Source organism: Patella vulgata, chromosome 6, assembly GCF_932274485.2.
Source record: "Patella vulgata chromosome 6, xgPatVulg1.2, whole genome shotgun sequence".
NCBI lineage: Eukaryota > Metazoa > Mollusca > Gastropoda > Patellidae > Patella > Patella vulgata.
In genome coordinates this window covers 38,237,362-38,250,903 of record NC_065884.2, presented here as the reverse complement: position 1 = coordinate 38,250,903, position 13,542 = coordinate 38,237,362, and the positions used below count along the sequence as shown (strand labels likewise).

Genomic DNA, 13,542 nt, shown 5'->3' with positions numbered 1-13,542 from the left:
ATACATTATGCAAGAGCTAAATATGTCTATTGCAGGTCTTTATGTAGACCTGAAATGTTATCTAAATTATTAATTAGACATTAATTAACCTATCCAGACCATAATCAACTCTCGATGACATCGCTAGCCTGCGATCTTTAGTGGATTATGAGCCGATTTACTGCATAACTTTCCTAATTTAATGATTAAATGGATAATCGAGACTATGCCGTTTATCGTACTGACTTTAGTAATGATGATCGAAGCTAGGCGGAAATTTCAATCGCTTATTCTACGTTCATAGTGGATCAATTTGAATAAAATTTTCAGCAAATTGCCTTTACATTATCTAGATTTTAACTATTATAGTGAGAACTGCCAACTCGTTATCTAATCTCCCATAATGTATCTTTAAGGAATTACCAATTCTTTCCTCTATGTCAGTCTAGATTATGTTGTTCGGATAAGACCAAGGTGAAAAGATGGACAGAGAACAAACTAAACAAGCCAACAGCGAAGCTGATGTCCCCCTCCGAAATCCCAAAATAAATAGATGACACATATTAATTAATCGCACATATATTTTTTTCAAAAGTATCGAGCAATCAAACTACACACTAAGTTTCATCACTCTCTATCATATAGAATCAAGATTATCTTGTCCCAAAGAATCGACCAATGAAATTGATTAGCTCTGCTTAGCTTTAGCTTGAAATGTTAATCATTGAAATCAGTCAAGACATTCACCTAATGAACATCTACATCAGGTTTAAACATTCTACCTCAAATAAAAGCAGAGTTTTTATGTTCCAAAGTCTTGACCAATCAAATTGCTTATCGCTCCTTAGTCCAGGCAGAAAATTCGCACAATCGAACTTAGTCAAGGTAATGATATAATGAATCTATATTCAGAGTTTCATCGCTCTCAGTTCATTATAACCAAAGTTATCGTGCCCCTAAAGCATCAACCAACCAAATTGCTTATCTCTGCCTACCGTAAGCAGACAATGTTCATAATCGAGCTCCATCAAGGGATTCACCTAATGAATGCCTACACCAAGTTTGAACATTCTATCTCAATTAGAAGGAGAGTTATTGTGTTCCAAAGTCTCGACCAATCAAATTACTTATCGCTCTGCTTACCCTCAGCAGAAATTGTTAATTATCGAACTTAGTCAAGGTATTGATGTAATAAAGCTATACACCAAGTGTCCTCACTCTCACTTAATTAGAACTAAAGTTATTGTGTCCCAAAGCATCAACCAATCAAATTGCTTATCTCTGCTTACCCTAAGCAGAAAATGCTCATCTTCGAACTCCATCAAGGCATTGACCCAATAAACACCTACACTAAGTTTGAACATTCTAGCTCAATTAGAAGGAGAGTTATTGTGTTCCAAAATCTTGGCCAATCAAATTGCTTATCGCTGTGCTTACCCTGAGCAGAAAATGCTCATTATCGAACTTAGTCAAGGTACAATCTGAACGACAGACTCTCCCTACCTGCAGAGAAGTGACTCTGACACAATGAATAGCCATGATATCCATATGACGTCATCTAAACGTCACAGGTCATGAGGTCAACGCACTACATTTTGTACCGGAACTCAGCTTGTAAACAAAAGAGAGAGAGAGAGAGAGAGAGAGAGAGAGAGAGAGAAATGGGGTTTAACGTCCACTCGACACAACTAGGTCATTTCGGGACTAACATATGGTTTAATTTTATTTCAATAATTCGCTTTTGCATAGGGGTCTTTAGCAGTAGGAGGAAACCGGAGGACCCGGAGAAAACCCACGAGGTTGATCAGGCGACCCTACTCCTTGTCACGTACAACTGGGGATTCGAAACCACGTCAGTCGACTCATTGACAGACTTTGTGATACAGCGCGCGCACGCTAACCATTCAGCCATCCAACCCCCCGCTTGTAAACAAACAAACGAAAGTAAAATGGCTTCGATGAACAGAAAATCTGCGTCGTATCAGGGTTGTCTGTGCCATAACACGGACACAACTCTTTTAGTTTGAATAATAAATTCCAGGAAGACAATGGGATTTTAACACTATTAACAGAATTAGCAAGTTTTAACGGACATTTGCCGTGGGAGAAAACAAAACTGTCAGAAAAAAACAACACGAAGAATTTCACTATATTGAAAGATATTATTGGAAAGCGATAGAATAATACTTGAATTCGGACAGAGCTTTATTGAAGTAGCCGTTGGACATGTAATGATAAAAGACAAGCCGTAGACTATAGTTGGGTGTACTGTAAAACTAAATTTCAAAAGCAGGAAAAAATACGTTTACAAAAGGTAAGAAAAAGTGAATTATTTTTGGTTTTATAAATTAACATTCAGTTTACTTTTCCGATGGGCCATACTATATACCGGAAAACAACCGGAAAACAACCGAAAAACACCATTTTATACTGAATACCGGAAAACACCGGAAAAACACTAAATACCGGAAAACATCCTAAATACCGGAAAACACCCTAAATAGGTAACCCGGTGTGCGGTTTTGGACCAAGTGAGCGCCGATGAAGGAAGGTCAAGGTCATTACGATGTTCGTTTTACAAATAGCCCCCCCCCCCCCCCAAAAAAAAAAAAAAAATATTTCCAATTTTTTTTTCTCCAAAATTTTGTTGATGCCTATTATGTTTTGAATGTTTTAAAAGACGCAATCAGTCTACCTCCATCATTGACTATATTATATTTTGTATTTTAATTTTTGTTTTCAGTAAATTTCAGTGTTTCAGTATTTCGGTAGATTAAACACTGACCTCGAAGGGCCCCATTATATGCCGGTTGCGCCGGTCTCCTGATTCTTACTAGTAACGCTGGAATCAGGGTGGTACGAATTAGTGGAAGGCGCGACTAGGCCAACTCCTCCCTTGGTAACAAAAAAATCGCATCATAAAACAGCAACTATCATCAAAAGCGAGTTAATAAATCTCTGAATAGTTCGAGTTGAAGTTCCAGGTTTAACCGCTATGTGTCCTAATCACCAAACGAAATGGATGCCACGCAATTCTTGGACAGGCTGTAATCTGAAAAGTGTCTATCCTTTCCAAGAGCTATCCATCTCGTTGGAAGGGCTAAAAATCTACTTATTTCTGAGCTTACTTTCATTCCAGGATCAAATATAATCACTTGAATCATAATAATATTCAACATATTCCATCATATTCCGAGGGCCGCACACATGATTTTTTTCTGGATTACTTTTCGAGCTTTTTTCCCCAACTTGTTGACCAGTTTTCCTTGAGAAAACTCCAACTTTCGCCCAATTGTCCATGAGAAAAGTACATATTCTATCTTACTACATTGACGGGAAGTGGTAAGCTGGACTTCTGTAAAAAGGGTTGTTCGATAAATTTTCAAGGAAGCAATTGTTGTTTTTGTTTGTGAAATAGAGGACTCTAGCCAATGAGGCTACTTTCTCCCAGAGAACCTCCGGCAACCAATTTGTTTTATGTACTACTATCGTAATAAAACATTACTATGTTAACCACTTCCCGGTGGCTGAAGACTTACACCGAATGCGTATTCGGAAAAAAATGTCCCCGAGAAAATGTTTTTTCCGACAATCGATATTCGAGATGTCTTCTGATGCACAAATTATACTGCACTGTGTAAGAACTTGCATCCTTTGGTGGAAAAATATCATTTGCACTATTTCAAAGTAAACCTGCATTTTCGTATATCATCCCGTAATTTGTGATTAATGACAATGACTGTAGAAATAATATGGCTTGAGGAACGAGAGATCTATGTTCGTCACGTGACTGGACAATTCCACCCCCGTCCCACTCTGACGATGATTCCCCCCGGAGCGGCGCTCTCTAAAAAATCTCGGGCACAGTTTACTCTTCTAAGTTTTCCGGTCGCTATTTAGTAACCCGGAGTTTCGTCCTCGTGTGTGGTTTTGGACCAGGTGAGCGCTGATGAAATAAGTTCATTAACATACAAGCGAGCGATCGCCTACGGTCAAAGAAAAATTTCTTTTCAGATTTTTTTTAACAATTTTTTTCCAGTATTTTTCTCTGTAAAATTATTTTCTACGGAATGTTTTTATGTAAAACCAATTTTTCGGAAAAATTCGAATTTTTTTTTTTGTGACAGAAAATTTTTTTCGTCAAAAAAATTTTGGAGGAAAAAAAATCGGAATTTTCAGATTTTTTTAAACAATTTCTTCTCCAAAATTTATCTCTCAAAAAAAAAATTTTTTCCAGTATTTTTCTCTGTAAAATTATCGGAAATTTCGAATTTTTTCTTTTTGTGACAGAAATTTTTTTTCGTCAAAAAAATTTTGGAGAAAAAAAAAATCGGAATTTTTTTTTTTTTTGGGGGGGGGGGGGCTATTTGTAAAACGAACATCGTAATGACCTTGACCTTCCTTCATCGGCGCTCACTTGGTCCAAAACCGCACACAGAGGACCAGGCTCCGGGTTACCTATTTAGGGTGTTTTCCGGTATTTAGGATGTTTTCCGGTATTAAGTGTTTTTCGGGTGTTTTCCGGTATTCAGTATAAAATGGTGTTTTCCGGTTGTTTTCCGGTGTTTTCCGGTATATAGTATTGCCGTTCCCGATAATGTCACCGTGTGTATACAAGTTATTTTGAGAACAACCCATGTTCTTTTCCATGGAGCCTTGTTGAGTTTGGGGTTCGGAGAGAACCATCAATGGATATCTTTCAATAAAGATCTGGACAATTACATGGGTCTTGGGAGTTGCCTGGATATTTTTGGGGAACATAAATACGCCCCTCGATTTCGTAGATTAGGCTCTCCCTCGATCTGGACCCAGCAAAGGCCACCTCCCTCTATAATTTTCATTTTACAAAGTTGAATCCGTCTCTGTTATATGTACATGTACTTTTGACATTGCTCTTTCCATGTACAAGTAAGCCCTGCAAGTTGGAACATCGATAGAAAAATATTTATGTTTCTTTTTTATCCTCCCTCGGAATTTTATGTGTGTACTTCTTCCCATTATTTTCTTATTAATGGAACATGGGCATAAAAAAACCTGTAATTATTTTATATTTCAGAATGTACAAACATGAGACCAACACAAACCAATTTAAGGAGATCAGGTAGACAATGAATGGAAACTGAGTGCTCTACTCACATCGCAAACAATGAAATCCGAGTGTTAGAGGAGATATACCCCGATCTTTACATGAAACATGTCACAATTTGTCGAGAAATAGAATATAACTTGTAATACAGAAAATTGTGTATTTACTTGAATATCAACATTTCATATTATTTGACAATAAGTCCAGCTGCTTCACAGTAAACAATGTAGGCCTACATCTATTAGTAAACATTACATTAAATGATTAACTGCTGGTGTGTGCTGGTACATGAATATGCCACTTGTGAACCTTAAACATGCATTATGCAAGAGCTAAATCTGCCTATCGCAGGTCTTTCTTTAGGCCTGAAATCTTATCTAAATTATTAATTAGACATTAATTAACTTATCCAGACCATAATCAACTCTCGATGTCAAGGCTAGCCTTCGATATCGACTGGATTAGAATCCTATATGCTGCAAACGCTCATTGATAATTAAATCAAAACATTGGATAATCGAGACTATGCTTTTTAACGTACTAACTTTAGTAATGATGAACGAGGCTAGGCGGAAATTTACAAAGCTGATATCTCGGTTCATAGTGGACCAATTTGACTGAAATTTTCAACAAATTACCTTTACATTATCTAGTTTTTAACTATTATAGCGAGAACTGTCAGCTCTTTATCTAATCTCCCATAATGTATCTTTAACGAATTTTAAAATCCTATGACAACTATGTACATGAGACTTTGTCAGTGGGAAATAATAAACAAAATAATTTTGTTATGGTGTTATAATCAGATTAAAGATACATTATGTAAGTTTTAGATAAAGAGCTAGTCATTCTAGCTTTAATAGTTCGAAAATAGATAATGCAAAATTAATATTTTAAAATTTTCGTTCAAATTACTCTATTGCGAGCGAAGATATTAGCCTTTGACGATTTGACAAGATGTGTGCATTAATTGTAACCACCATACTGGTTGTTCGAAGCTAAGTCTCGCCTCTCCCAATGGCATCGAAAGTTGATTATGGTCTTGTTATGTCAAAAAATGTCTAATTAATAGTTTATATATCATTTCAGGCCTAAAAAAGACCTGCAATAGGCAGATTTAGCTCTTGCATAATGTATATTTAATACAGATCATTCAAAAATCATGTAAATCTAACAATATTCTGCAAACCTTTTTATTGGTTTATTTATTCTTATGATTAAACAGTATATTTAATTATACTTAAAACCCAAATCCATTCCGAGTGGATCTGCAACAATTAAGCCTACTGCGAACAGTACACAAACACAGTGCAAATGATCGAATATGTCAAAGTGAATAATAAGTGTTTTATTTGTCTTTTGAACTGTATGTTGCACTAACAAATATTTGTTTATATAGGCCTTGGTCCACATCCATATGTTAAATAGACTTCAAGTGGAAACCACTTGATGTTTATAATAATTTAAATTTGAAGTAAATGTACCATTAATTGATCAGCTGATTAGTAGTACTCTAGCTAGGTCATAAACCATGTATTTGGTATACATGTAGAATTGTATATGTACACAGTTAAATCCTCTTTTTCTTGATCTGTCACATGATTTATTATTTTGTTGATTGATAAATTTGATTCTCCACTGATTGTTGTTTTTCTTCTTAAACTTTAACAGTTTGTTTATGATTACTGGTAAGAAAATGGTATCTGTACAAGAAAAAGATGTTCCACACCCAATGTCTCATTTCATTACAATTTATCAAAACTGTACCTATTTTAACCAAAGGTGTGTGTGTGTGTGTGTGTGGGGGGGGGGGGGGGTCAATAAGTGTTCTTATATACAAGATTTTAAGTATTGTATCATATTGTAGAAATCTGATATAATTCTTGGTGTAGCAGTATCAGTCTTGCATTAAAACAAATTTTGTCTTGGCTTTATTGTATTTCTTGCATAAACAGATGTTGTATGCCGCAGTTGGTTAAAAACCATCCTTGATAAAACCTTTAACTTATCATAGTCCTAAATCAATGCGACCAGCCTGGATTTCATTGCCAACGCCATTATCTGTAGGACAAATGGTACGGGCAGTTCAGGATTCTTGATAAACGGGTTAAATTCAGATAAGATAACGTCAGTCTTTTCCCACTTTCTAGTCTACGATGTACATGTACATTTACCAAACTAGCCTACAAAAAAATATTCAATATTATTATGACTATGAAATAATTTATGATTGAATATCTTACATTGGGTACATTTGGGTCCAGATACATGTACATGTATTAGAGCAGAGTAAAAATAAAAACTGTTGGTTTTATTTATTCTCATGATTAAAAATAAAAAAGTTCTCTTGCACAAAGCATTACATTATTGTATTCAATATTTAAGATATTCAAGGAATTTCTCTGTTTCAAGAAGAACAAATAAATAAATGTTATTAATTGTAGGCGATGATAAAATCTATAGTCGTCTAATTATTGAAAATACAGGCACTAACTTACAACGTGTAGATCAAAACTATAGGCCTACATGTATTTCAATTCGCCCATAATATGTATCTTAGCTACATGTGTCAATAGGAAAAATGAAATGTAAAAGGGATTAATGTCCTAGTCCAATTGGGCTATAGTGAAGACGGACATACGCCATACAGTGTGCAGCGGCACTACAGACTACTCTTATATCAAATTTCAACTGCTAAGGGTTCTTTCACATGAACGACAATATGTACATAGGACCTTGGTTGTCTGTCCCACCCAAACGACTGCGTATTTTCCCCTGCCAGGCCCACTGTCCTGATCCACTGACTAGGGGGAACTCCGCCGAGATATTCTGATGAAGTATTTGCCAACACTGGGATCGAACATGGCACACCCAGATTAGCGAGCAAACGTCTTATTCACTGAGCTACCACGGCCTGGGCCCACTATGCATTGTAATACTAGTAAAAGTAAATTGTAGTTAAAAAAAAACCCACAAATTGAAAATTTATTTTTCAGTGTAATCAAAAGAGTGAATCCTAAATATTAAGTAGCGTAGATATTATAGTTTCAGACTATCCTGTAGGCCTAACTAATTTAACTACTAAATATATGGGAAGTAAAAGTTCTATTTCTGAAGCAATGCCTATTCTGAATATGTGTTTGTTTTTTAAAAAATAAATAAAGAACTCCCTTCCATAGTTTTGGAGAAAAGAGGATAGCCTACTCAACTGACTCTAATTTTTATTAACCTATTCCAGCAATAAAATCAAAATTAACAATAGGCCTATTATTAGTATTAACAATGATTAGGCCTATTAACACTGATTACGACTATCAATAAAACTGTGTTCAGTTTGTGGTCATGCTATATACAAACTACCAGTACCACTCAGAATAAATTATGAACTTACATTGTTTGTATTTCCAGTCCACTCCGTATGTCCAACAATCACATCAACGAACAAATGTCAACACATTATGATCAGCATTGTTTCCTTCTTGCAGCCTGTAGGACTATATAATCCGTACAGCCATAACGTGCTCTCCCTTCTTCTAGTGATTTTTCACACAAATAACATCTACTAGTATACAACTCATAGATTTGACGTCGTATGGAGGCCGCCATAATTGCCACGATACTGGCACTATTTTGTGCTTCGGTCGGGTCTATTTCAGATATACATAATCAATTCTGTTAATGCTTTAAGCGTGGGTATTGACTAATAGTTAATTTATTTCAGATCTAAACAAAAATTTTAATCTTTAACGCAATTTTAAAAAATAGCCAAATTCTGGCTGGGATTACTGCGCAAAATGGCCATTCACTGTATACGTGCGAAAAAAAAGCCAGCTACCATTTAATTTTCGTACGTTAGTTACGTACGAGGCAAGGTATTGATGTAATGAAACTATACACCAAGTTTCATCACTCTCACTTAATTAGAACTAAAGTTATCGCGTCCCAAAGCATCAACCAATCAAATTTCTTATCTCCGCTTACCCTAAGCGGAAAATGCTCATCTTCAAACTTCGTCAAGGTATTGACCTAATAAACACCTACACCAAGTTTGAACATTCTAGCTCAATTAGAAAGAGAGTTATTGTGTCCCAAAAAGTGTGACGGGCAGACAGACGGACGAACCCATTTTAATAGTCAAATGCCTTCTTCGAAAGGCGGGGGACAAACAAAACCAAAAAAACACGATTCTTCATACATGTACAATCAGGGGGCCATAATCCAGTAGACGTGGTACAAGGGTTAATCAGCGAACTGGATGTATGAGATGTGTTGTTGACGTTTGGGAAAGTAGGACGAGGGGAAATGTGTAGGGGGTGAAGTGCTGTAAAGGGATAGTTAGATGTATTATGAATGGTTAGAGTGGCTGTGGTGTTACGGTGAAATACTATGCCGCCACCGTAACACCACAGCTTTATGATTTGTTAGACAGGAGTGATGTAATGGGTGTCAACAACTGGGTATGCTGGTACCGTCGCAACGTAGCCGTGAAATATATATTGTGGGGGGGGGGGGGGAAGGGCGGAAACGGAAAAAATATACAATGTTGACAGTATGTGCCAGGCATGAGGCTGCGCAGACCGAGCGGCAGCTCGATAGGGAGTGTGTGGGAGGGTCACCCTCATAAATTTTTTTTTTTTAAATTTCAGTTTTCTGTAAGCAGTGAAAACACTATTTTGGCATTGTTTGCGGGGTTAAACCTAAAAATCACATTAATACACCTATTGCACGATATTGTGAAACTAGCTGACGAAGACAGTCGGGCGGCGATTGTTCGACTCGGGGCTGCTCTGTCAGTATCTAACAAACGCATTTAGTTCGCGTACAACTTTTAAAAACCGAATGTCAGTATGGTATTTCTCACATAATTGGTTATCGCAAAAACAGAGTAAACTGAAAGCGAGTAATCTCGACTCAAACCTATAGTCTATAGCCTACTTACTACACTCGTCACTAGGCTTCCTATATTATTGTTTGTGGACGGTTTACTACTCAGTGATAAGCCTGCGCCGCAAAAAGAGGTCTCGCCTTTTATTATTAGTATAATGACTTCCTCATGTGCGGCAGGTTAGTTTGCTTCTAAAAACACTGTTTTCCGTTCCAAAAAATACAAAAGTAATTTTCTACCAGATGACCATGGTTCTTTTCACCGAGACTAGATAATTTCTCTCGGTGTAAGGATATAGCTATGGATAAGTTCATACAAGGTCAATAAATCCGCGGTCACTTCGGGTCACACTGTTGAGAAAATAAACCGATGGGTTTGTTTAGTAGCAAATCGAGCGTGAATCAACTGAGTTTGTACTGAAAAATTTTTGAGTGATATGTATGAACTGTCTTCACACATTCGGTTTATAATTAGCAATACACAGGTACAGTGGCAAGTGTTGTACTTCACAGACTGTTTACCTTCGAACTACCTCCGCACGAAATCCCCGATTTGGGTACTTGTTAAAAGAAAAAGAAATAGTACCTGTGCGCATGCCAGTAAAAAAACCTAAGAGTTCGCGCATAAAAATGCCCGAACGTACCAGGCGCCAGGTCATCCAGGAAGTTACGGTCTGATTGAGCGAATATCGAAAGGAATCGAGATCTTTGGGATATAAACATATATTTTAAGTTGAATTGAAATCGGACAAAAAAATATGACCTCTATTTGGTCCACAACTTTGGTATTACATACTTTTACACTATTCGCGTACAAAGAGCGGCCATTTTGTCGGTTAGTTTCGTTCCAATTTTCCCGAAATTCGAACTTAACCATCAATATGTGTAACGGTGATATATTTTAAACATTTTTTTAAAACCAGATAAAAATTGTGACTTCTAGAGGGCTCGCAAGCTAAAAACACGATTTTTCGTATAACCAGGGGCCATAGTCCAGGACGTTACGGTCTGATATGCGCATATATCGCCAGTCGCCAAGATCTTTGGGACATAAACACATATGTTAAGTTTCAACAAAATCGGATAAAAAGTGTGACCTTGGTATTACATACTTTTACACTATTTGCGTACACTATTGTCGGGCAGTTTCGGTCCGTTTCTCAAGAAATTCGAACTCAACCATCATTATGGTGTAACGGTGAAATATTCGAAAGGTTTTTCAAATCGGATAAAAATTGTGACCTCGAGAGAGACCCCAATTTTAAAAACGCGATTTTCATACAATCAGGGGCCATAATCAAGGTCCGATATGCGCGATAGTATCGAAAGGAACCGAGATCGTTGGGTTATAAGCATGCATTTAAAGTTTCATCAAAATCGGGTAAATATTGTCACCTAGAGTTACGGTCCGATACATGCCAATATCGAAAGAAACCGAGATCTTTTAAAGATAAACCTATATTTCAAATTTCGTCAAAATCGGATAAAGAAAATTGTGACCCAGGGTGTCCACAAACAAAACAAATTGTGGACGGACAGGGGCGACGACAAAATACGTCTACATGAAAATGTGGTCAATAAAAGGAACTAGCGCATAAAAGTTATACCTATAGATATTTCAATATAAAAAAAAATACATGTATTTTATTATTGAAAATTAAATGGAATGGTGTTTAACGTCTCTTTAACACGACACTTTGGTCATTTTGAGACTACCTTTTCATTTAAATGGAGAATTTATGGAACAAATTAACAATTTACTGTGATTGCTACTCTTAAACTAATTTGAAGACATATGTTGTTTGTCTGTTTTGTTTTTAAAAAAAAGCCTTGGTCCAGTAATTCTTTTAATAGGGAGATTATCCAGAACTATTTTAGTAAAATTTGTTTATTTCAATTATGCTCTTTGTTATTCCGTTAAATTATGTTAAGCATACATTATGCAAGAGCTAAATCTGTTTATTGCAGGTCTTTCTTTAGGCCTAAAATGGCATCTAAATTATTAATTAGACATTAATTAACCTATCCAGACGATAAGCAACTCTAGATGGCATCGCTAGCCTGCGATCTTTAGCGGATTATGAGCCGATTTACTGCATAACTTTCCTTCACGATTTAACGATTAAATGGATAATCGAGAGACTACGCTGTTTATCGTACTGACTTTAGTAATGATGATCGAGGCTAGGCAGAAATTGCAATCGCTTAGTTCTCGGTTCATAGTGGATCAATTTGAATGAAATTTTCAGCAAATTGCCTTTACATTATCTAGTTTTTAACTATTATAGTGAGAACTGCCAACTCGTTATCGAATCTCCCAGAATGTATCTTAAATGTAACAGTGAAAAAAAAATCATCAACTTTATAAAGAGATGCTGTTTCAAAGGTTTATATTTAAGAGGGAAAGTTTTACGGGAAAAATGTTGATTCAAGTGTGAAAAGTTTAGATAAATAATTGCGAATGAAGACTGGTGCAGTTAAATTGATCAGATTAAACCCATTTGGTATTCCATACTGGGTCTTCCAGCATGGTTTCCCCTTGTCAGTGGTGCAGACAGGTGTGCCTAGCAAAGGAACAGCGTCTAGCCGTTCGGGTGGTACCAAAAAATCATGGTGCCTTATAGACAATTAGAATTCAATGCAGAGGCAGAAGTATGGAATAACCGTTCAAATTATAATTCAGAAAATCCAGCTTAAAGTTGCCCGCACAAATGGAGAACAAAAATAGTATCTCCTAATTAGGACTTATTTGGAGATGATAACTCCTAATTTGGGGATTACTGAACTAAACATTAGGTGAATCATCTTACACCGCATACACTTGCTCATTCTCTCTCACTGCATACCCCTCTTACACCACGATCACTGTCACACCGCACACCTCACTTACACTACACCCATCTACCACAGTGACTGAACACACCTGTCCTACACTGCACATATATCCCACAGTGCATACACCTCTCATACACCTGTTAGGACCAGGATGCTAAGCCCTACTTAGGAGATACTAAGTCCTACTTTGGAGATACTAAGTCCTACTTTGGAGATACTAAGTCCTAATTAAGTCTTATTATCTCCTAATTAGGCGTTTTCAAGAGATTTTTGTTTATTTATTGGAATTCGATATAAAAGTTGGTCGTAGCGCCGTTGTCCTTCATAGCACAATAGTATCCATGATCTTCGACATTAAAAAGACTATATAATTTTGGCCCATTTCAATCAATATTGGTGTTGTTATTGCATCGTGAAAATATGGGATCTTGGTATCCAATATTTAAGGCACACTGAACATTTTAAATTCAGCCTGCGACGACGTTTTCTCTATGGTCTAGAGCGCTATTTGTAATGAGGCAAAAGGTGATAAATGAGGCAAAACCGAGTGCGGAGTGAAATTAATGTAAAATCGTACTCCCGGTGTAGACTGGATTAATCAGGCGTAAACGACTGCCTTTGGCAATAATTATCGGAAATCGCTGAAAATCAATAGGCTGTGTATAAACACTGTGTATAAACTTAAAGTCAATCGGATATTTACTTTGGCCTCTAGAGCGTCCACAAGATTTTTTGAAATGAACAAGGGCCATAACCCT

The 13,542-nt window shown here is 36.6% G+C and overlaps 2 long non-coding RNA genes across 2 annotated transcripts; one reads left to right on the top strand and one right to left on the bottom strand.

The window, feature by feature from the left end:
* The first annotated feature begins 1,928 nt into the window (after positions 1-1,928).
* LOC126825447 (uncharacterized) lies at positions 1,929-6,707 on the top strand. The gene is made up of 2 exons (XR_007681962.1): positions 1,929-2,293; positions 5,036-6,707. It is a non-coding gene; the product is annotated as an uncharacterized LOC126825447 (long non-coding RNA).
* On the bottom strand, positions 6,245-8,661 carry LOC126825438 (uncharacterized). The gene is made up of 2 exons (XR_007681951.1): positions 8,457-8,661; positions 6,245-7,248 (listed from the first exon to the last, which is right to left on the bottom strand). It is a non-coding gene; the product is annotated as an uncharacterized LOC126825438 (long non-coding RNA).
* Positions 8,662-13,542: the final 4,881 nt, after the last annotated feature.